The sequence below is a fragment of the Etheostoma cragini genome, chromosome 15, assembly GCF_013103735.1.
Source record: "Etheostoma cragini isolate CJK2018 chromosome 15, CSU_Ecrag_1.0, whole genome shotgun sequence".
Classification (NCBI taxonomy): domain Eukaryota; kingdom Metazoa; phylum Chordata; class Actinopteri; order Perciformes; family Percidae; genus Etheostoma; species Etheostoma cragini.
In genome coordinates, this window is record NC_048421.1 from 11,201,044 (window position 1) to 11,227,381 (window position 26,338).

Genomic DNA, 26,338 nt, shown 5'->3' on the forward strand with positions numbered 1-26,338 from the left:
GAGTGACTAACCACTAACACCACACTGACAACATTTCTGTTTAATCCTACTCTGTGACCTTAAATTACTCCAAAGGTCCTTCTCTTTCCATGGTTCAAATTTTTACATCAGGAATGTGGCCAATTTCTGCTTTGATTCATTTTGTATCTGCATATTGTTTTGATGTAACTTCACAAAATGCCCCAAAGCTAAATTCAAACAAAGGCATTTCCTAAAATAAGCATTCATTGCTTGAAATGCTCACTGCTTTAAAAAAAGCAAGAACAGGAGAGAAGACACACCCTGAGGACATATGTTTGTGAGTCTCTTGTGCTTTATTTGTGCAGATTTGTCTCGTACATGTCTGCTTGGATGCCTTTAATGCAGGACGATGGGAATCACATCGGCCATTAGATGGGAGCTGGAATGGAAATAATGGGCTTGAAGGTGCGAGAGTAATTAGGCTTGTATATTTTGCTGTTATGATATCCTGTTAGAGCTCCAACTCTGGACTCCCAGTAAGCTGTGAATCGCTTGGCTTGTGGATACAGACCCATCAAGGTCCCCTGGAACATGTGTTGTTTAGCCCCGAGAGCTCTCTGTTCCAGGAAATAACCTGGAGCTCTTATCTCTATTGTTGCACATCAGATTTAAGAGGTGGAACAACGGCTGCGAGTCAGGCAGAGCCAGAGGGACCTCTCTGATAGTTTGGGCACGTTTCCTTTGGTGTTTCTCATCATGTTACAAGTTACCAAGTGTCACCGCTGCCTGGGTTCAATGTGTGATGCTTTTTTTTTCAACACAACTACTAAAAGGTCATTGCTCCGTTTAATTGCAAGGACAGACAGCTATTTGTTTAAATAATGCCTTATTAGTATTTCTCTAAAAAAAATTCACTGACAATCACAAACGAATGACGCAAATTCCTTGAATGTCCCAAACAACATAACAACTGCTCTTTGTTCAAGTGCATGTTGGATGGCTCAATACAATGACCACTAACAATTACTGTTGTTTGTTTGAGAGTACTTACCTTTAATTTGATTACACTGGCTAACAAATAAAATTACAAAAGGGGAGTATGCGTGCATGAATGCAGGTTGAGGGGAGCAGGATTAAAAACAAACCTCTTGGAAAACACAATAACTGTCCAGTTCACAAATTGTCCCAGAGCAACAATCTATCACGCAACTTTCCAAATTCAGAAAGGCTAGTAAAAGCGAAAATCTCCTGCATCAATCATGGTGTACAACTTTTCTTGCCATTGATAAGGCCTCTGGGTATGTATCATTACTGAAGCATCATTCACTAATCTAGCTTTGTTTCTGAAATATCTGACAGAGACCTCAACTGAATAGATGCAGCATAACTCTAAAGCTATAACACGTTGTGTATTCTGACTAAATAAGCCCTGGCAAAGCACGCCATGCCTCATACCTTAGGGCTGCAGATGTATGAAGTATGACATTGCTGGATAAGAGTCTCACTATCTGATAATGGGGTGAAGCATCGTTCAGAGGAGACGGAGCATAAAGCTGTAACGCCTTATGCTTCTTGGCTGCTGCAGGGAAGACGGAAAATAGTAGTAGTAAATAAATCACCTGGTTAAGCGTGCGCCCCTTGTCCTAAGCCTCAGTCCCTACCACAGCAGGTTTGATTCCAACCCGCAGCCCTATGCTGCATGTCCTGTTTTCTTAAACTATAGAAGAAAAAAAATAAAGTTTTCTTTGGAAAAATAAATCCTTTGTTTATTGAAAGACAAATCCGCAAATAATAAATATAAGTGGATCAGCGGTTTGACTTGCAGTTTCATCACACCCCAAAAATGTTGCAAAAAACATCTGAATTCTCCTAAGGAGGTTTTTGTAGCTAAATGTCCTTTGGCTGGGAAGACTACCTTTACAACAATCAAAGAGGAAGCTTTACTTTAGCTGCCTGAACTCAACAGCAAAAATCCATTTATTTTTGGGAGCGTGTGTCAGTGTCAATGTGTATCTTAAACATGCATGAACACTGAATGCAGCCGCTCTCTGCATCATCCAAACACATATTGTACTTTAACTCTCTCTATGCAATAGCCTTCTCCCATTGTGCCTGAACATCTGTGATTCTATGTGTATCTATAAAAACGATACTGCTCTATGATCCTGAGACACTGCTGCCAAGTCTTGAAGTCAACTGTCAATGTTTTATATTGCTAAAAAAACATTTTGCATTCCAACTACATTATAACTGTGCTGTAGCAGTAAAAGAAATGCACCACCACACAACAAAATCAACCCAATGATAGTCAACAATAGCTAACAGAGCTTAAGACTTTTGAGGGAGATGTTACTTTAAATGTCTGTATAAAATTATTTTTAAGTCTGCATAATCCAGGATGTGCCTGTGAGGGATAGCACCCCTAGTTAAAAAAAAATGTTGCATAGTATACACATGCTTAGTCCAACGCTAATAACCAAGTAACCATGCTCATCATGGTTGTAGCTTAATTTGGTCACTCTGTCTGAGGGGATTCAGTCGTTGTTAGAGGGTATCACATGCACTGCTTGGCTAATCGTTTGCCGCCTGCTGGCGTTTCTCTGCTGAGCTGTGTTTGGAAAATGTGTCAAATTGAAGGTCTTGCTCATCCTCTGCCTCTTACGTAGACTTCCACATTTTACCTTTTCCGTGCCTCAGGGAATTTTGATGAAATGGTTGCCTAAGTGTCCTTTTTCCCTGCCTTGGGGAAACATTCCACAACTGGGCAGAAGCTGCTCTAACATGCTGCAGGCATTTTAGAAACATGCTCAAAAGCAACAACGTGACATTGTACAGTATTTCAATGAGTATGCAAGTCAAATGTGTCAGCGGGTACACCATCACTTGATTATTTACATGCTTTGTGCTTTTGTGTGCAAAGAACTGATTAGTCACAGTTATTTTACTGCCCAGTATATAGTAGCCCATTGTCTAATTTTTCCAACATTTATGAAATTATAAAATTTGTGCAAAAAATACAAGGGATCACTTAATGTTAATAGTAACACACAGCAGTGACTTAAGTATTTTATTATTCATCGCCTGTCTCCTCTCCCTAGCTTCCAGAGATGTTTTACTGGGAGGAAAACATAAAGTATTTACAGCCTCTAGTCAATATATAAAATGCATTTACATTTACCACACCCAAGCTATTTTTCATTATTAAACATGGCCGGGAAGAATGTACTGTGTCTATTTTACACAAAACAGGACAAAAACAGTAGTGTTTGCAACATACTGTATGGCAATAGTGTTAAGCCTAAAAAAACACACGTGAAATACAGTGGTACAGATTTCAGCATCTGTGTAATTAGGCTAACCTATGAACTGCTCAAAATGTTTGCCACTCACCCTGGTACAATGTGAGAGAGCAGAGTGCGACTCATCTGTGTCCTGTTTGGGTCACGGCTCCATGCAGTGACCCAGCAACTGAATGATCCAAGCCTCTTCTGAAAGCATTCTGATGAATGTGGGTGGTAATCAATGGCAAATGGTTGTATAACATTTGAGATGTACCTGTATTGTGTAAGGGTGAGTGTGTGGGGCTTTTCTGTGTTGTACATGTGTGTGGGAAGAGTTGGATGTTGATTCATACACTCTTTCATGGTGTGTGTTCATCAAACCTACAGGGAGCCTTTGATTTTCTGTTACAATGTTCCCCATCCTACACTGTTTCTGTCGTGCAGTTTAAAGATTTATAGTAATCCTCACTGCAGAGAATGAGCCCACATTGGACTTTTTGAGATTATAGAAATAGGTGAATGATAAATTATCCTGGCCAATATATTGACTAATATTATTGTATTACGTCCGCAATGAGGTTATGTTTTTGGATTAAGGTCATTATCAGTCTTAGAAAAATCCAGTATTATCATAGTAAAAAACAATACCAAAATTGAATTCAATGGCTCTTTGTTTGTCATTAAAGAGACAGTTTTTACCCCAAAATCATAAATACATTAACTGACTTCATCCTCTCACTATTCAGTCACTAGTCATGACAAAAGCTGGGATTTGTGCTGGCAAAATGGCATTTCTGTTGGCTGTACAGTTGGATTATTTTGTTTTTCTCATTGCGGTTGCCTAATGTGTATTTTGACAACAAAAGTCTAAAGGCCAATGCAGTTTTGATGCTTAGCATTAGAGGTTTTTTTTAATATCAAAACTACATGTGTCGTCATACCTTCATGCTGTTTCTGTGGCTTGAACCAGTGTTGTAAAATTCAAGCTCGGTCGTAGTCTCGAGACCAGTTTAAGGACAAATTGTTGAAGCTCTCGTCCCGGAATCAAACACATTTTAACTCGGTCTTGTCTCTGTCTCAGATAAAGAGGATTTAGGATTTTATTTCATGACTGGTCGAGACCACAACTGCCAAATTGCCTGTGCATTGTCTAATTTATGCCTATGTGCTAAACCTTGCAAAGGCAACCAATAACTTGAATTAAATCTAATTTGATATTGTAAATGCCCTTCTCCCTGCCCCCTTTACACATACTCCCAAAAAAGTGAATGCAGGAGACAGGAGAAGCTCTGGTTGTCTAACAGAAACCTGGTCTTGACTCGGTCTCAAACTCTCAAAGTCTTGGTCTTGTCTTGGTCTCGATAAAATCTACTCTTAAACTGAATCTCATTTCTCTATCTTCCCCCTATCCTTTACCCTTTCCCGTAAGTTTTGCACGTTCAGCCGAGAGTAGGTGTTGCCCCAATACTCTTTTTGATCAAGGGCTAGGGGTAGACGAAAGGATGACGAAGGGGTTTATAGCCCTTGGAACCAAGTGAGGACGCAAACTTACTTGAAACCGAGGGTTGCAACAAGCAATAATGGCTGCCAGATTGATCAGAGAGATCCATAAATGTAAGTATTTTCGGCTTAAATAATTGATTTAAAAATGATGAAGGTCTTGTTTTGTGCTCTATATAGTCCTGCGCATTTATACTTGCAACCATGTTGTTAATTGAAACATAGCAGGTGATCCACTTTGGCTGAAAATGAGCAGAAGTTTCTTAAATCATGTGTTCATGTTGTAGCTATTCATTATTGCATTGGTACTGTATTATTGTAATCAATTGTAATTCATTCCTGTTCATGTACTTGTTCGTTGTTGTTGTATATGATAAAGGACACTGGTGAAAGAAATGTGGGGGTGGTACTGGCCAACAGGCATTAGACTGGTATGGAATAATCAGAAAAGCTGTAGTTTATTTGTTTTTTTGTGGTCTTGTGTGTCTTTTTTTAGTTTTACACATTTGAGTGCCTTTTTATGTGTGTGACATGTAAGTTATGGATATAATAGTTGATTATGTTTCTGTAATATAACATCTTTTATATATTGTTTTTGCCTGTTATGTTTAATTTATTGGGCAATAAATACAGATTTTTGTTTAAGAAGAAATCTGAATATCAATGTCATTCAAAACGGTGTTAACTGAAACAGATATACAATTGACCATGTGTGTATACACAAATGCATTGCAAACAGACCTAAGTACTACACAGATAAGAATATCTGTCTCTGCACCACCAAAATGAACATAAAATAGCTAAAAAATATACAAATATATAAATGCATATGACACTGTTGTCAAAACCCACGCAATAGACACACTTGCAGACCGCATCTTGGAAGTTTGTGATCAACAATACTGCATGGTGATGTAACCAAGTGGTGTCCCATTTCATTGGGGTATGTTTTCACCCCTAGCCCTTACCACTTGGTTTCAAGGGCCAAGGGCTAGGGGTAAGGGGTAAGATGGAGAAATGGGATTCAGCGTTAGTGTTGACTTGGTCTCGGATGACATGCTATACAATTTGTTATACAATAAATCCTCTCTCCCATTTGTTACACTACATTGTATGGCCATAATCAAACTCTCCCTGATTTCTGCTACTCCATGAATAACAAGAAAATGTGTTCCTCCCTCCAAATCTGACCTTATCTGCCCGTAGCTGCTTATTTCAGTCGATTTCTATTGACGAGGGGATTCTTCAGGCCCCACACAAAGGTATAAGTTTCCTCCTGGGAGAACCTGTTGTGACCTCTTCATCACAGAACTGTTAAGATTTCCATTACACAAGGCCCACTGCTCTTAAAAAAAGGATTATATTGACCATGAGCCAAGCCAGGGCAATCACATCTCCTGATAACAAACGCCAACACTTTCCAGCTGTGCCGTAGCCTTCTAACACAAAATGAACAAAGATCCGTTGCCTGAGTTGACAACCCGATTAATTACAGACCACTATTGTTGCCAGTTTCAGCAAAGCGCCATCTTGTAGATACAGTCTCGTATCAGCTTAGCTCAGCATGTAGCTTTTTTGTTTCTGCCTTTGTACTTGCTGATATTATTCACTGGCAGGCACAAAGATGAAGGGAAAATGACTTGAGGAAATTTCTGCATAGTTTGTATAATTTGCAGTTTCTGTGGTAACCTTCACGCTCCAACTACAGATCCCACCTTTAATTTACATCTCATCAGCCATGAAGCTGGCCCACACAGCAGACCTCAGTCACTGCCAATGTGTCAAGCCAAAAGTATAGTCTTTACAATATATATCCGACATAATATGCCAAGAATCAGAATCTGAGAAAATGTAATTGCACTGAAAAGTGGTTGTAATAGTCTAAAGGAGACAGAAACACTGCATTCATTAAATTGAGAGAATGCACTTAATTAACTGCTAATTTAGAATAGTAAAGTCAAGTACAATTGAAAGATCTCTGTTCATGCCACTTTTGAGTGTTTTGGCAAATTGCGTCACACAAAGCCACAATGGTCAACATTGCCTTTGCGTGTGTAAGCAGAGAAGCTCAGTGCATGTAATCCACCCAGGCAGTGAGAACATTTACTTAAGTGCTTTCTTGAATGAAATTATGAGGTACTCGTACTAATGAGAGGTACTTGTTTATGTGCAACTTTACACTTCTACTTCTGCTTCAGGGAAATAATGTGCATTATATGAACTTTAGTCAGGTTAAAGGTGGTATGATGTCACCAAACTCAATGTACTTATTAGAATGATAACAGTATACGTTTTCCCACATTTAATATAACAAAATATGTAAGGTTTTTATTAAATTTGATACATTACTATTGATTTAACTATTAACCATGATAACAACTAGGCTACTTAGAATGTATTTTACCTAAACCTGCTGCAACATTTAAACGCTGTTTATATTTTAATGCATTGGTAGTAACAAAGGTATATCACCGGCAGAGTCCACTTTGCATAATGTGTGATGCTTTTAGTACATTTTCCTGATAATTTACCTACTTTTACTTTTAACTTTAAAACATGAACATGTGTGAATGAAGCAAAGCAAAGCATCGGAATACTTCTTCCAACACTGCAACCAGCTCAATAATCACAACCAACCCCCGAGCATCAAAATTAGGGACCATGTATAACCCAAATTATCTCTTAAATTCAGTGGAAATCTGCTGATTGTATTCATCAGGGCAACAAATGCAAACCAGTGAATTTTGCCTGTATATGTCTACAAGCGAAGCATATAAAGCACACAACTAGTACATAATTTCAGAATTGTCTCTTGAGAATAAAAGGACTGTTTTGTCACAGTTATAAAGCTCCCTGTGACATTTACACCAATTACCTGAGACTTGGTATACACCAGCAATCAATGATTGAAACGAACACAACAATTGCACCTATCAACACGTCCAAGTAAGCATGACAAGTCAAACACACTGAGTCAACTATCGAGGAATAGAAAAGAGTTCTTACTGTGACATTTTCATTTTCCCTTGCCAAAAGAGGTCGGTAAGGCTGCTGTTTGTGGTGTCAACTGAATGTTATGTGTGAAAGGATGTAGCTTGATAAATGGCCAAACTCGTTGTTTGTTCCAACTGTTGAGTGATTCAGTAATGCTGCTTTTATTCCTTTCCAGAAAAAGTCACAATTATGACAAAAATTTTATTTTCAAACATGACTGGCAGGGGCTTTACTCGTGATGCCCTAAAACTGTACAACTCTGCTTAGAGTTCAGGGACACGAGCCACTGTTGGACAAATCTGATCAGAACCACATGATAAACCTGTCTTATTAAGGCCGGTGGTAACTGGATCTGTTCAAGGAAATAAAATCCCTTTCACTTTCTCTGGACACAATGTCTCCCCAAGGGAAAAGAAAAAGTTTTTATACAAGACAAATCACACCATGAGGAGTAAAATAAGACTGTACAGAGTAAAAAAAAAGATTAAAAATGATGATGTATGTACTGTGCAAGCAACAAGTACAAGTGATGGGATTGTAAGAAATACTATGAACAGAAACAAGAAAATAAGAACAAAACAAACAATAGAGATAAGACATATAGAAAGAGATAGAGAACAAAAGACGTAAAGGATGTACTGTAACTGACTTGACTTCCTTTCAATGTTGCCACATTCAGAGCTATCCCCACTTTGCACTCTTTTCACACACAAAAACCAGCGTCATTAAATCTTGAATGCATATTTTCAGCAGAAGACCTTACACAAGCCCTCCTGCTCTGTAATATTCATTGTTTATGATAACTCTAAATAGACCTGCTAAATTATGAAAGGGACTGTGAGCCCTACACCATGTGACATCTATGTGTAGACTCATCTATTGAATGTCGAGCTCATATAGATGCTGGCCGCCAGTGTTTATGTGTAGTAATCCCCTGAGCTTCTCGTCCCTGCTCTGTCACTCCGCCACAAGCCTGGAACCTATCAAACACGTGGTTTATCATACACAGTGGCAAAGCTGCACAGCAAAGTGGACCCCATACATAGATACACTGGATCTCTTAAACCTTATTAAGCGAGGTAGTACAGCCCTAAAAAAAGAGGAGAGGCTGCAGGGGAAGAGTTCACACTGTGTGCTCAAAAGCTGCTTAATAGAAACACAGACATCAGACGCTTAAAGAGGTAACTAACCATAACCTTGGGTATCTTTTGACATTAGTGCACTTGCAATCCTGCTTGGCATTCATGACTGAAAATGCACCACTAGATCAGGTATAGAACACCAAGGAAACAATAAAGACAATCAGTGCAGACGACGGTTTCATATGTTTCTTCTGCAGTTTCAGTTTAATGTCAAACCAGTTGCTGTTTTTGCTTTTCTGAAAAATGTACGTACATCACATCTCCTCCTATGCATCAGGAAAGAGGGACGTTAGAGAACCCCCAAACAAGCTTTAAACAGTCGTGAAAGCATTTATGCAGTGGATATGGGTATTGTTTTATGTTATTAATAGTACCCCTAAATCCCCTGAAGAGATCATAACCAAAAAATTGAATGTAGGCCACTTACAAGTCTGTGCAGCCTCAGTTTGATGTTTGCCCCTCTGTACCAAAACTTTATTAAGATTTTTGCACTGGATGACCACATGCTTTGATACAATGAGCATTACCTGTTATTCTGAAAGACCTCCATCCCTTTTCAATATCACCTGCTGAAACGGGATATAAAGACATGTTCATTATGATATAAAGGGGGAAATAAGCTATAGAGAATGAGCCAGGTTGTAAACATGTTTTACATTGCAGTAAAGCTGGGCATTTTAACATTGGGTCTATGAATTGACTGCCTTTTGGATCCAGCCTCAAGTGGCCACTCGATAATCTGCATCTTTTGGCACTTAGACATTGGCTTGAGATTTTTTAAGCACGGGAGGTTGTTGTTTGGGCCAAATCACAGTCTATCTATGGGCTAGACCATGGATGTATGATAAGAACTGGACATGGTGCCCCTGCTCAGTTTTGCAGCATTTTTTTTCAGTGGCCACTCACGGTTTTGCAACAATTCCCTGCAGCTCAAAAAAGATTTTCCCAAAAGGCCACTATTGTAAAATTACTGCCAGGACACCTTGGACAATTTCGATTAAGACTCTTTCTATTATATCTTTAATCAATGGACTTTTAATATTTGAAAAACTTCCCTTGAGCTGAGGAAGTATCTTGAAAACTTATGACGTCACAACAAGGTGACCTGGCAATAAGCAGACATCCAAGATTGTTCATAGTTGTTCATTATCACAATGCATATTCTGTTGGTATGATGTGGGGAATTTCCCACTGAGAAATAGAAAGTAAATCAAGGTGATTTGTCTTGATTTCACTTGGCTCTCACAGTTGCCGCCCCTTCATTAATTTACATCCATGTTATCTCACTCCATTTCCCCCTCTTAGCATCTGTACCATCATTAATCTAAATTAACTCAATTCCTCATTACCGCTTGGCAGAGAGAAGCAAAGCGATATACTGTATCTGCCATTCCATCTTCTCATTTATACTGCCACTCACTCTCACTCACCTCTCAAAGACACCCACACAAACACACACTTACAGTGTAGATGCTTAAAGTCATCATTATGTAAACTTTGCCTCAAGTGTTCTGTCATGCTCCTGAAATAATTTTGGTTTGCCTGAGGTGTCTCGTTTGTGTTTTTTGTTATGCATAGCTAAGTTGTTTTGTTTCTGTCTCCAGATGCCTGTTAGCAACAAAAAAATAAGGAGGCTTCAGTGTATTTAATTTTAAAAAGCAGTCTCTGTGAGTGTAAGGCAAGTATGGTAACACTCGTGTTCGGTTCTGAGCAGCAGAGATGCGGACCTCTCAAATGACATGTATTCTCCCATGAAGAGCTGCAGGTTCAGTTGTTACAACTTAACCCACTTATGAATGAAATAACCACACAAATACTCTGGGGTCGCAGTAACAGACGTTATTTTCAGCCTGAGATACACAGAGCTGACCCATGAACACGGACTGTATGTCGCCCACCACTTCTTGCCCGGTTTGTTTTCAGACGTTTAATTAGGCAGACAAGACCTACAGCGTATTAGTTCCCAAGTCTGTACAATGGAAAATATCACACAGTGTAACATCCCACCTCTCATCACTGCAGAGTACTGGAATGCACTATGCAGCATCAACATATTAACTCATTCATGAGAAAGTGTGGCAAACAAGATATGAATATGTCATTCAACAGCGAGCAGTAATGAAAGCGAGTGAAGGAAAGCAGCTCCAATAGCTTGAGGTGTAATATAGATCAAGAATGCTATGAACAAATCCCACACCTCCTACAGTTTATTCATTACATCTTGGGGGGGGGGGGGGGGGGGTTCTCTGCTGAAAAGTCAACTGACTAATCAATAGGACTTTTGTTAAAAAAAACAATTATTTAAAAGAAATCTAATAATTTAACAGTATCCGCTTTTGAAATCAAAGAAACAAGAGAAAAATCATTAAAGCAGAAACCTTTTGGTGAAAATCAGATTATTAAAAAATCAAACATTTGCTGCCCAAATCAAACATTAAACACACGTTTTCTTATTCACTTTCTATCAGCACATTTTGACCTGTGCTTGGACACTGCAAGAGGGAAGCAAAGCAAGATTTAGATGTGTGATGGATATAAAAAAATTATGTTGTACTTATCTTTTTCTGTTTGTTTTTTTTATACACAAACTGGTTAAAAATTAAATGATGAGCCTCGGAAGTAGTACAACATGGCACAGTTTGCTGTAATAGAGGTGTGTGACAGCTGCAGTTATGTCAGCCTGCAAAACACTCCTGTTAGAAACATTTAGGTGGTGCTGTAATGCAGGTAATGTAGTTAGCAAACAGAGACTAATTAAGCAGTTAAATAGATGAGCACAAAATACACACATGCACACACATGTGCATGTGTCTATCCTCATGAGGACCCTTGACTGAATACATTTACTCCCAATCCACTAATAACATAATAATATAACCCTTAACCATCACTGCTTCACGATGAGTCTTTACATTTACACAAGTCTTATTTTACGTCCAAACTTAGGTAAAAAAAAAGAATACTTTGAGGAGGAATCACACACAGTAAAGCTTCAAGCACTGCTGTAGACGGATTTATCTCCCTCAAAGCTTAGCTGGAGAAGTTACACCCTGTAACCTAACATGCTTGTAAAGAGCATACGTAAAGATTTGGATTGAATTTCACAGTGTCTGCCATCCATTTGCTCACATGTTTGCAGAAAAGATCTAGTGTGCTTTTGGATGGCTTTTTGTGATGCTGTCTTGAGCTCTTGAAAGACTCTTAGCAGTTGAACACTGGTCTGGAGAGCACGGATAATACACAACAGAAGCAGTGTGTTGATTTGTAATGACAATTTGAAGTGTTTGGTTTACATCAATGCAGCGTAGCTAATGGAAGCTCTCTAAAGCCAGAGAGGAGCTTTGACAGGTGTTGATGAAATTCTTCTAGATATCTTAGTAATTACAGAGTTGATGTGATGAATCAAATCTCTTTACTTCATGTGGCATGGCAAGACTTTTATATTGCCTTATGTATGATCAAGTAAACAAAAGAACAACTAGCATCATGACAAGGTTGATTCAATTCATCATGTCAAAATGCCAAATTCATTACATTGAGTACTAAATCTAAAATGTAAGATGCTCGTGTCCTACACAGGAGAGAGCTGTAAAGTTTAAAGCTAGGCAGGAATCAGATGGGAGCAAAGAAGAAGTCAGCAAGTCATTCAACTACACTTTCCCACTGCTTGCTTGTGTCACAACTTTGCTCCCCAAGCTGTTCACATGCATCTACAGCATGTGAGTTACAATACAGAGTTTTTTTTTTGTACATTTATTTTTAATGTATCACCTGGCCCAAAAAGACTTCACAAACTTGCTTCTTACTAACTTGCCTCTAAGGATGGCAGTCTCCGTCTGCAGCAACTACAGTATGGATTGCCGTGACATTTCCTGTAGACATTCATGTCACCCTCAGGATGAATTGTAATCACTTTTGTGGTCACAATTTCAATTTGTGCAGTACTTTGATTTCTAAAAAGAAAAGAACATCCAAAATCAGCCTCAGCTGAACTTTGTGTTCGATACTAAATAGAAATAGACGGTTTGACGAGGATGAACAAAGTTCATTGGACAATAACTAATTTCATGGCATACAGCCTGGGAATATAGCCTTAAATCCCGTTGTTCCACAGAAACTGAAATCTTGGGAGCAGGGTTTGACATTACTGCAACATCTATCTCATAGATAACTTATTAAACATTTGAAGAGCAAGAAAGTTTGACCACACACTACACCTTATAATATGTGGATCATGGCACTGATGGCTGGAAGGGTTCCTGTCACAGATGCATACATAAAAATAATGTAAAAATTATTCTTGGAAAAGATGGGGGGTTTTGGTAAGCCAAAAATAGTATTTCAATGTTTATCAGATGCTTTTGTACAGAGGGTTGATTAAATCACTAAAACCAACAGTAAACCGTGTGGGCGTTTCCTGTATTTTTGTGACAGCCCTAAGCAAGGAGTGTGTATCTGTGTTACATGTGTGATGGAGGTCAATGTCTCCCGCTATGTACACAGCATATGGAAGTCCAAGTCCTGCCCCTCGGGTCAAAAACACATGACATCAGCAGTCTCTTCGGTGACGCAGGAGGACTTGTTGTTTTTCAACTATCACTAACAATTACCTCAACGGAAAACTGAAGAGAAAGGTTTCATTCATAGAAGGTAACGGACAAAAACACTCTTCTGGAAGATATTAATCGAACATTACTTGGACACTGTGTGCAATTTAAATCCCTTCCTTTATGTCAGCCCCCTGTTACAGCACTAACTACAAACAGCACTGTAGCAGTGTTCACTCCTGCAATCAATTAAGCATATTGGTTATGCAGTAGAGGTTTAAGATAAGTGTTATGTTGCTCTCTTAAGGAAAAATTACAAAAAATATGTTAAAAAATCACCTAACAAAGGCCATGAAGACTGAAATCTTGAAGTAACGGAATTGTGCGTAGACCTACTTTAAATATAGATATAGACCATACTATGTGATATACCACGTTCTACTCTTTTCTTTTATCTATCAATGCAACAAAAGTTGTTTCTTCCAGATGCGTGTATACTGTATGTCCTATATATAGTCTTATTTCATGTCTGTAGAGCATTATTCCGAAGTTGTGCACTTTGACCGTCTCTCCCAGTAGTGGAAAAAATCTCCACTGTGGATACTGCATGTTGCAGTAACTCACCATGCATGAACTGCACTCACACACACCCTATCTTATATCAAAATCACATACAGTTACTTCTGTGCCTATACACAGCTCATGTGTATTTTCAAATTAAGCTTTTCCCCAAGGCCGGAGGAAAAGTAGGCCAAGACTACCCCTGTGGTTTCATCATTTTTAAGTACTGGCACATTTTCTGGTTGAGGGCTATTGAGGGCCAAATTATGATCTAAAGCTCTATTGGAAGCAAATACTCTAAAGTCACAATTCATTTCATGAGCAATTAAGGGAAAGGGTTGTTCAGCTTTACAGATTTTTTGAAGTGTTAAAAACAGAAGAAGAAACACTGTAACAACACCGTATTGTGTAATGATTGTCTGAGTTTTACTTCAACAGTTGCATCCCCTACTGGTTTAGACCTTTGCTTTCAAAGCCCCCACACTAAGCAGCAATTACCCTTTGCAGCAATATATAATCTTTTTAGACCTTTGGTTTTTGATTTATCAAATGTGTTTTTCTGACAGTTAGATTTTTAAATTGTAGTTGAAAGATTGCTCTCCTTCTGACTTAAATGGTACATAATCAGCAGGTTATTTGTGTTTTTCCACTTTTCTCTTTACTTTCTTTTATCGGAAGCATTTTATGAGCTGTGTTTTGATGCTTTAGTAACTAATTTAACACACTACACTCCTTCAGATGGAGACACAACAACCCGTACCTGGAGACGTAAAATCTTTGTAACAATCAGTTTAATTCCATCTGCTACTTCTGGGTAAGGGTTAGGGTTCCTTTTTTGGGGTACTTTGTATTGGACATTACTATAATCTAAAAACAATGTGCTTTTTACCACAATATTAGATTTATTCATTATTCCTCCTAATATTTGTTTTAAGCCTTGTTTGAATGTTTTTATTTGTGGTGTGAAGCCTTTGTAACTTTAAGAAATATTGTAATTATAATAAATACATAGAGACATCAAATTGTGGGACAAAAGCACCTGAGGTTTTTGACAGACTTTAAAAACACTTTATGAGGAAGCGTCTTTATATTTATAGTTATGTGTAATAATTTAACTTAAAAAGGTGAACAATCACAATAGAATTTACAGATATTTTGTTTCTGGCTGGAGGGAAGTTGTCATGTGGACGGCGCGGGACCCAGGCCCAACAATAAAGGCATGGTTGCGACAGTTTCCAGTTGAGCAGCTGATGAGATAAAGTGACTGTTGTTTGTGCTCTGTACTGTGATAATAGGCTGTGTTGGGGATAAAAAGGAGCTATAATTGACCCTCGACCCACACACGTTGCGAGAGAGGAGGGGTTCTTTATAATGCCTCGTAGTGTGAATCTGAGCAAACAGCAAATGGCTCAATACCATTACCTCCTCCAGGGTTTACAAAGCAGTTTTAGAGAAAAACAAAACCTTTGTGTTCTTGTATCTTTCTCTGGCTGCCTGGTATTGATTCTCCTGTGTTCCAGCTTTTAACTCTACCCTGCATGGAAATGTTTCTGTGTGCACTAAAGAGGAATTTACTTCCCACAGGACTGGCAGGTTAAGTGACATTTGAGCCAGATATGAACACTTTCAAACTCTCAAATCTGATCTATAACTTGACCAATAGCGACCCATGAACAGTGCACATGGCCCCTGTTCAGTCAACACTGGAACATGTAGGTCGGTCATTAGTGAGTAATCATATAAGCCACATTGAGCCTGATTGTGTGATTCATCTTGGAGCAAGACAGCACAAATGATGTGTTCCATCATTGCAACCCACTGGCTGCTCTCAGGCCAACATGACTTATCGGAGTCCTCAGACATAATTCCAGTCATGACCTCTGGAGTGTGAAGCTAGATATCTCAGTCCATCGACAACTCATAAGCTCTCATTAAATGTAATGGGCAGGTTGATCGTCTGTAGAGGGCTATTTACCAGAGACCCAAAGAAGTTAGGTTAAGTATTAACATATGGGAGGGAGCACTACATTATTATTGGTCCACCTTATTGAGCTCAAATATCAAAGGCATTTTGCATTCCACTCTCAGTCCCATACCATGTTCATTTTAAATAAACAAGGGCAGTTGACAGTTTAATATTTGGAACTTCAAAACACTAACAATATATCACAAAAGTTGCTGTTTTTATTATGCAATCCTAGGTACGACACTCCTAAAAGAACTAATGTAATGTTTCATTCTATCTGATATGTTATGCCAAATTAAGCAGCACAGACTTTGGAACATGACATCCTACAATGACTGCAATAAAGTTTCACACTTATTAGCTCTGTGTGTCTTGAAAACTTCAAAAGGGAGTTGTTTATCAAATTTTACAGTCAAACTGAAATTAAAAAGAAAAACCCAAGAAATCAGTATGTGGGTGTGAGTTTTTTGTTCTGACTGACTTTACTGGTACTGTAATTTGATAGGTCAAATGTCTTTGTAGGGAGGTCCTGAAAATAATTAATTTAATCACAACAATTGGTTGTTGCTTTTTGCCATCTGTGATTTGAGCACTCTGTATGTTACTCCATGTCAACATTTTTAATTTCTGTGGAAAATACAATGTTATCAGCACTATGGGTTCTTCCGAATGTTAAATGTTGTGGCCCAATGTCTTTCACCACTAATAACTGAAAACCTATCAACATTCGTGGGCTTCAGTCAATAGCTCACGATAGAAATTGACAACATTTCCTAACAACGCCCTCAAATGATAATCTAACGCTGCCAAAAGAAAACCCCTACTCAGAGACAAATATGTGCAAAACATAAATGTATCCTCTTTTAAAAAAATATGCAAAATTACTGCACTGCCAATTTAGTTAAACATTCGTTTAAGGTGTACAAATTTCTGTTTGTACTGTATGTTACAATGTCTGAACCAATATAGCATACGCTATAATAATACTAAATACAAAAAGGCATTGTTTGGCACTGATCAAAATTTCTGCAGAAACTAGTTCTCTGTAGTTATTCTATAATGAATAAACAAGATATCCCTTTAAAAGATGAGCCATTATTAATGACAACAATATTATCAGCTAGCAGGTATTGATTTACAGTTTTTTTATATTCCTAGATGACAGTGGGCACAACTGGAGTCACATGGGCAAAACTGTGCTAGAGTTTGGTCCACATGAGTCACAGTCTTCACAGCAGCATACTCTAGCTCGTTTTTCATTGCTAGAACACAGTTTTCAAAACTCTACACGCTTAACCACAGCCTGCACAACACTGTGGAGCTACAACACTTTATTCAGATGTTAACCACACATTCAAAACAGAATACATTTAGTCTGGTGCCTATCAAACACTGCTGATTGTAATTTTAGCTGAAAGCCTAAGTGGGTGTCTTGATTTAGACTTGTTAGTGAACATAAATGGTATTTATATAGAAAATAACTCAAAAAGCCTTTATGAATAAAAACACCAAATACAGTACCAATTACAGTTTTTCTCAATTGCTAAAACATTAAACCCTATTGTCTGAACCCACTGATTGAATCAATCGCTCTTTTTGCAAAACCATAAGCCCTTTTCACCTGTTAAGACACAACTTGCCAACACATTTTCATTGTGATGCACCCGTGCTGCACAATGGTGAGCACAGGTGACAAAAGTCAAACACAACTAAAGCACAGCTGTCAACACTTGAACACAACAACTAAAAATTGATCACACTTGTGGCTTATGATGTGAGGGAACATATACAGTAAGCCAGTTCAGAGAGCACTGGTTTGTGAGGCCCTACAATGGATAGAAATCTAAGAGGAAGAGTTTGTGTGAGAGGAGGTCGAGGTGGTCGAGGTGGTCGAGGTGGTCGAGGTAGTCGAGGTGGTCGAGGTTGTCAGCGAAGACAAAGAACAGTAATGTCCGATGAAATCAGAGCTACTGTGATTGACCATGTTCTTGTCCGTGGTATGATTAGGAGAGAGGCTGGACAAAGGGTACAACCAAACATCAGTAGAGTCACTGGTTCCACCATAATCCGAGGATTTATAGAAGAAAACAGGTAATTACCTTTTTTGACATTATAGTACAGGATGTAAATGTTGACAGCAATTATTGTATGACATACTATATACTGTACCATGGTATACTTTAAGTAAATACTATGTGTTTCAGTACATAACTGTACCAATGTACTGTGGTATTGTAGTGGAAGGTTGGTCTAAGCATTTTGTTTTTTATTGTTCTACATGTTGTTTGGTGAATGTTCAGTAGTGTTGATTTTGCTTGACTCTGGGCACAATTTGACAACATATTTCAGTTTTGAGTACAGATTGAACTGTTTTGAGGTGAAAGTTTGGTTTTGCAAGAAGAGTCTGAGGTTTTGTGAATGTAGCTTGAAAATGGGGTTTTGTGTTCATAGTTTAGAGAAAAGGAGAGCAGCTTTCAAGCAATGTGTCTTAGTAATCCAGAAAAACTGTAAACAATTGTCTGTTTGAGAGAAAAAGGTAAAAGAGCAAAGATACCAATATGTCCAGGTAAGATGTCTGAGGTCACATTTACATCTACGAAAAAGTGAAAAACACTACATCTTTACTGTAGTAAAACTGTGTTCTTACGGTTTTTCAGAAAGTAATGAAGGTAAAAGCAATGGAAACACCACATTAATTCGTATTTAGAGATGATGCAAATTTCCAATGTAGTGAAAAAAACTGGCCACATGATGCTTGAGAGGGGCAGGATAAGTAACACTAGTTTTTTAGTTATTTTCCAGTGATTCCATAAATCACTAGAGACCAATTACTAAACTCCAGATTTTTATTCGTCCATGTTTACCTTACTCAAAACTAGTATATTATAAAATCTATATCTCTTCTTTAAAGATACTATTGAGTAGTGTGAAATCCCTCAAATTGTTCTAACTGGAAAGATGAAAGTTTCCCATTTCTGTATTGGTGTTTGACACCAGTGTTTTTACTCTCAGTGTGTTCTGCGCGACCAGGTGTGTATTCTCAGTGAGGATTGTTCAAAGTGTTTGGTGCACTGAGCCTGTTTTGAGACGTGTGCTAAGAGTTGTGTTGCTTGGAATGAGTTTTGCAGGAGATGTGAACTGTTTGGTTCAGGTGACTGTTGGTAGTGCAGACTGTACTTTGAGTTTTGCAAGTGTAGCTTCAGTCGGCCCACTGATGTTTAGAAATAGGAAAAAACTGTAAACTGTGAATAGATAAATTATTTTCTCTACTTCCTTTAACAGTGCCAGCTTTAACTACAGTCACTTCTGAACCTCATACAGACTTGGACGATCTAATCCTCAAACTGTTCCTTGTGGGACTTTCTCAAACGGTTTTAGGCTGGATTTAAATGTTTCGGGTGCCTGGCTGATAGTCAAGGGAATGTGGTGAATCTTTGTGATGTGAGGTTGCAATAGCAAACTTTATACAGAACCAGGAATGAAATGCAGAGATACGTTGGGTTTCTGAATCTCTGGTTATGCTTTATTTACGATATTAGGTTTCTTATGTTCTGTGTGTGTGTGTGTGTGTGTATGTGTGTGTGTGTGTGTGAGTGTGTGTGTGTGTGTTTGTGTGTGTGTGTGTGTGTGTGTGTGTGTGTGTGTGTGTGTGTGTGTGAATTCATTACTGTTTGTGAGGCTCTTGGGATGCTTCATCAAAACAGTGGAAAACACAAATATATGCATATATTTATCACTATTTGAAAAACAGTTTTTAGCTCATTTTGATAACAAAAGCTCATGCGCTGTCCTTTTGGCCGGTGCTGCAGAAACAATTAAGCCTGTCTGCCATGCGGGGCGTACGACTTTGTCAGTTTGATTAATCTTGTCGTTTTCCAACTGCAGAGCAGGCAAAACAGTGTCTGGATTTGTTCACAGGGGCAGGAAGGTAAGCCGTTGGCAGCCACCCATACCAATCTGAGTGATGGAATGTGTTGTATCAGGGCACTGCTCAGAGAACAATCTGCTCCGCTCTATATGACGCGTTTAGCCTGATGTATCCCGCTGAAAGCATCCGTTAAAATCCCCAACAACGCTGTAAGGTAACCACTGTGTGCATCCTCCACTTTCCCAAGTGATTTCTGTTGCTATAGCAAGTGTATCTGTTTATCACCCAATAAAATAATTAATTAGATTTTCCCTTAGAGGTAAAGAGCTTGTTTCAAGAAGAGGTTTCATTAAAGGAACTGAGAGTTGCTCTGGCACACTGTTGGGTATACTTGGGATAATTTAATAAACTCTTAACTTATTCGTTTAACCCAGCACGTGCCTGGAAGTTGGGAAATCAATATCACCTATCAAACTGTGGCTCGAAGCAACATGGGAGTCAATGTCTATTCAATAAGCAGTAAATGTTTCCTGCTGCTAACAGGAAGGGATTGGTTCTGATCCTTCCCATTCAATTGTGTATATAAACAGTGTGTGTGTGTGTGTGTGTGTGTGTGTGTGTGTGTGTGTGTGTGTGTGTGTGTGTGTGTCTGTGTGTGTGTGTGTGTGTGTGTGTGTGTGTGTGTGTGTGTGTGTGTGTGTGCGTGTGTGTGCAATTTTTTGGCTCAAGAGAGGACTACATAATCTCTGAGGGGATCTTTTTTATAGTCTTTGCATGTTATTATTTAATTTGTGTTTGCTCACATAACTGGACACAAATGTGTGTGTGTGTTTACAGACAAGGTGCTATGAGCTGGATGGCACACATGGCTAAGTGGAGCCCAGTGGCGGTATTCAGACCAACTCTTATCACCTCTCAATCCAGAGTGGCAGCTCTTTGTTGTGTGAGCTATTCTTAGCTAGGGTCCTGGGTCCAACAAGGGGGTTCATTGGAACTGGAGCCTGTAGTTTAGCACAGGACGTCTGTACTCACTGACGGCTGATGACACTTACAATCCTCGTCAAACCTGTCCTCCGCACCACCGCACATGCCATCATCCAGCTGAGGATCTCCTTACCAGTTTTCTCTTTAGTTCCGTCTCTTTTGTTTGATCGCTCAGTCCGTCTCTTTGTGTCTCTGCAATTTGATTTTATCTCCATATCTCTTACTCCTTCAGCTCTATAATCTTTACCACAGCCAATGAAAAGTAGACAGAAGCACGAAGCAAAACCAATGTGTTTCTCGCTTCTCATCTATTCAAATCTTTCTCTCTCTCTCTCTCTCTCTCTCTCTCTCTGTCTCTCTCTGTCTCTCTCTCTCTCTCTCTCTCTCTCTCTCTCTCTCTCTCTCTCTTTCATCTCGTTAGATGGCTCATCCTCAGTTGACCACAAAAGGCAGAGAGACATGCGAGATATGTCATACTTTTTCCTTTCTCAAGCGTTAAGTCTGTCTTTTGTTCACCTCTCTTTAACAACCATCTTCCAACGTGCCACTCATTTAGTGCAAACATCATCATGGGCCGACCAAATGCATTTTTAAGTGTTAGATCGAAAGTCTTCCATTTTTTCAGAGTTAATTACTTGACAGTTTAACAGTGGCCATCAACTGTGAAGATGTACAGTACACTTAAGTCCAGAAAATCAACTGATCTCCGTCATCCTTGAACGCATTCACCGTATTTCTCCAGCAGCTACAGTTACTCTAGACACAAAGCTAAATGTTTACAGAAAGAAAAACTTCTGAGTACCCAGTGAGTTACATATCAAAGCCATGCCAGACAAGGAGACAAGAAACAAGAAAAGCCCTAAAGTGCTTTTCAGACAGCACTGTGATATATGTGCATTAGGGTTGGGCAATAACACGGTATCCCGTGGGGTCTTAAAAAGAGCAATGGTATCTTTTTCAATATCGTCATGAAAAAAAATGCAATGTACTTACATAGGAAACAATGATTAAATATCAAATAATCGTATTTTCCGGCTTATAAGTCACACTTTTTTTCATAGTTTGGCTGGGCCTGCGACTTATAGTCTGGTGCAACTCATATATCAAAATATATATCATTTAACCTGTTTTTAAATGTTAATTCATACTGAAAACATTACCGTCTACAGCTGCGAGAGGGCTTGTGACAACTATATGCTGCTCCTAAAGACAACTGAAAAAGACTGAACACAAACAAAATGACCCCAAAAAGAGAGCGCAGTAACGCTCAGCACTCACCGGAAAAGTGCTCCTGATATCCTTCACTGGTCTCTGTCCAGAGCAACAGGATCTGTTGGTCCAATTCTTTAACGGTCTATGAAAAATCATTTTCTGCGGATCACAAACTGCAGTTAAATATTCAACCAAAAATGGTATAGAGCAGCAGAAAGAAAGTTTGGATTGAGTGAGAAACTTGTGAGGGACTAGCGAAAAAGGTTATTATTACTGCAATGAAGAAAAAAAAGGAAGCAAATTGCTGAAAGCAAGATGGCCAGAGCTGGAGGAACGGGTACACAGATGGGTGCTTGTACAACATGTTGCTGGGAGAGGCTTCTCAACGGTGCAGTTACGTCTTCACGTCTTTGCAGTTGTTCTGTGTGCTACTATGTAGTTGAAAAACTGTTAATGTGTTACAATAATATACCGGACACCTACAATATTGAGCCTGTTGTTCTTTGTGCTAAATGTCTGTTCTTGGATTTTGTGAAACACATTCCTACTTATATGCAACTTATAGTCCAATGCGACATATATATGTTTTTTCCTCTTCATGATGCATTTTTGACTGATGCGACATGTAGTCTGGAAATACGGTAACTTATTCAATGCCTAAAAATGCTTATGTGTGGTTGTCATCACATGACAGTGTGGAGGAGAAAGAGAGGGGGGGGCGGCACACAAGTTTAGCCAACACCACCATAATCCTTTTCTTACAGTCCCTTAGTTTTTTTTTAATTAGCCAAGGGTAGACTTCTGATATACTTTTACTGGTCACCTTGCTATTTTATAGTTGTATGTAGTGTGGTATCACCATCTTAGTTGACGTGCAACATTACATTCTCCGATGTGTTGATTTGCTAGCCCCAGACCCGTTGAACACTGACTAGCCCCGTTTGACATGCTGGCTAATGTTTGCTAAAATTAGCTTGTGGTAGCAAGACTGCGGTTAGATTTTTGTAGTAGGCAAGGCAGTTCGGGACTACAAATACAAAGATCTATATGCTTGTTCATGTACACATTCTGACATTTTGGAACAGAACACACCAGAATAGGCATGTTCAGTAAGCAGTATTTGATGGCCCCATTCTTACACTTATAAAATACAATTAAATATGGAAGTAATCCAAGTATTCAGAATGCGATACTCAGATTGAGTAACGTAATGGAATATGTTACTAATTCCATTTTTGGGCTTGTATTCTTTATTCTGTGATGGAATATGTTTTGAAAGTATCCTTCCCAGTACTGTCAAGATATTTATATAAAAACATTTTCTTGATCCTTTTACAGTGAGAACACTCTTTTCTAGACAAAGTTGTGAAAGATCTGTCTTGAAAGTTGAATGTCAGACGAGCTACACTTTGAGAGTTTTTGCCTTGTCATCATGCATGACACATGAAAGTCAACTGTAAAACCTGTTATTATTCATCTCTTTGGCTTACTGCTGAGATAACATACACGTGAAGATCTTGCTTTGAGATCACAACTGCCACATTCTAACAAAGTACACATACACAACATTTGCTATCAGTAATGTGATATCACATCAAAGGTGAAAAGCTTTTGTTTTCTAGACAGAAATGTCCAACGGGAATGCCCGTTTACCACATAAGCACACTCACTTTAGTGACAAATCTCAGCTGAGCTCACACTACATTATACAGATGTTATTTTCTCAAGGCACAAACATTACACAGACTGAGAGAAGAACAAATGAAAAGATCATAAGCACTCACTGCTATCAGTTTTAGCCCCTTGATGCCAAATCAAAGGCAGCTTTTCAAATGCAAAATGTGTTGCATGGATTTGAGGGTCAAAATAGATGTAGCCTGTGAAGAAATGTAACATTAATCCCAAAATGATCATTCAACATTTGCATCCACATATATTATGGAACTCACAACTAAGAAAGGTTCATCCAGATGATTGTAGTAGCACTTAGACCAGAGAGTATACAATTACTTTATGCATCTCAAAACTGCACTAATTTCTATTTGGTATGCATTGAAGCACCTGTAACGCCGGCTTATGTTGGCAAATTACCAGTACAGGATACAGCAAGACATCACTTAGTGATAGAGTGCATCTGTATGCAATGCTTAAGCAAGAAGTGTCATCTCTTATGTCACTATTTACCTAACGATAGGCACATTCGTTAGCCACATTCTGTGCAGTGAAATACAATATGCACAAGGGACTGAGACATGTTGTTCTCTCACTTGGTCTAATTAGGATCAAAATCCCTCCCAGACAATTAACTCCCCAAACAATTAAATTCTGATGTATTCAGTCTTAAAGTGTACACATGATGCAGATGGTTCTTGTGTACAGCACAGGATGCCCATGATTAATTTGGCTTAAAATTGCGAAGTCAATTGTAAAACAAAAGTATAAAAAAAATGGAAACATGTCATGTTCAACATTTTTTTCACGTCTTAGTTGTTTTAGGCTTGACTTGGTTTCATTATACTGTGTTAGAGAAGCAACTCTGCACAAAGAAGGCAGAATAACTCAGCTACTCAAAGCAATTCTTATTTGTCAGATAGTATTTTGTTCCACAGTCCTAATCTTACATTTAAGATAGCCAATGTGAGTTAATGTGGTCTTTAGAGTGCACTTCAGCATTGATTATATGTTGTACACAGTGTGGACACAATACCAAAAACACATTGCCACAGAATGCAACGACCACAATTTACAACATCAAAATGACACTGAAGTTCAATCTTACCTCTCATGCATTGTATTAGTGATATTTTCTGCAAATATATCATCTGTGTTTATTAGTATGTTCATCCCTATGCAGCCAGATTCTTTTTTGCTCCTCATTAAGCAGCTACATAATTATGTAGTAAAGTTAAACAGACATGTGCCTGTGCGTTAGTTTAATAAGAAGAATATGTTTCAGAATAAATGATCTTGTAACTAAATTATGGTACTGTTTTTAACAGTTCTGAAGCCCATGTAAACGTCTTTTTATTTTAAAGGACATTGCATATAAACTGCATTACAGTATTCGTGAACAGTGAGGGTCACATTTACCTGGACATCCACTAAACTAAAACACACAGACAAGGGGCAGCAGACCACAGGCTAAAGATCAAGGTAAGATAAAAATAAAGATAGATAACACAGCAGTTGCTGGAATTCTGATTTAACATAATAAACTATGTCCTAACATGTAGAATACCCCCTCGGGACTAGCACAAGCTTACTGACCAGGGCTCTCAATTATGAGTTTGTAAACTAAGTCGTATCTAGTCGCATTTCGAACTAAAACATATTTACAATGTCACCTATAAAGTTGAAATTATATTGTGAGATTCGCAGCTTAAAGTATGATTTAAAAGAAAGCACACGTGGAAATATTATCAGACTAGATGAAATAAATAGCAAACTAATTACCGTTGACAGCACGGGATTCCGCTGATTTCCACTTCGCTGCTGCTCATCTTCTGGGAAGCATCTGGCAGACAGGAGGCTATTCCCTCTCAGTCCAAGTGATCCGCTGTAATCCAACTTTCAAAATAAATAACCGCCTGCCTTCTGCTTCGGAGAAAGGTCCAGTGTCCGGCAGACAAGGGAACTGTTTCTGGGTTCAAACACAGTAGCTTAGCATGGAAATAAAAACAAATTTAAAAAGTAAACGGTTGAGCTCTGTGGTCGTAGTTGGCACTGGTGGCTAGTGATCGCGAGCCGCACTGCTGCTAACTTGCGCCCCATGTAAACCAGGGATGCCGTGTGTGTGTGTGTGTGTGTGGGTTTGTGTGTGTGTGTGTGTGTGTGTGTGTGTGTGTGTGTGTGTGTGTGTGTGTGTGTGTCTGTGTTTGTGTGTGCCTGCGTGCGTGCGTGTGTGTGTGTGTGTTTAGTTCTTGACCGTTTTTTTTTTTTGCTGAAAGAAGGACCTTTGGTTTATTGTTGGCTTGTTTGATGTAAGTTTGTTGCGTACACACTGTGTGTGCACGGAGGGCACTCTATAAATGTGATGCTAAACATTAGTTAAAGGAAAGGTTGATATTTTTGGGAAATAAGCTAATTCACTAGATCAAATAACCTACCAGTAGCCAGTTAACTGAGTTTAACAAAGTCTGCCACCAGTACCTCCAAAACTCACTAATTAACACCTTGTATCTTTACAAAAACAATTCAATCAGGAGAGACCTCATTTTGAGTGAACAATAAGGCTATTTATTGACCTGTGCACGATAATGATAAATGATTTAGTGATTAGACCCCATTGTGACATTATCGAATTCTCATCGTGACGTCGTCAA

General features: G+C 38.7%; 1 protein-coding gene across 2 annotated transcripts in view; it reads right to left on the minus strand.

The window, feature by feature from the left end:
- The window catches only part of gcgra (glucagon receptor a), a 39,695-nt gene extending 13,911 nt beyond the window's left edge, over window positions 1-25,784 (minus strand). For both annotated transcript variants that reach the window (XM_034894342.1, XM_034894344.1), the window contains exon 1: window positions 25,470-25,784. The gene's annotated coding sequence lies outside the window, so the exon portion shown is untranslated. The remainder of the gene's footprint in view (window positions 1-25,469) is intronic.
- Between the last annotated feature and the right edge of the window lie 554 nt (window positions 25,785-26,338).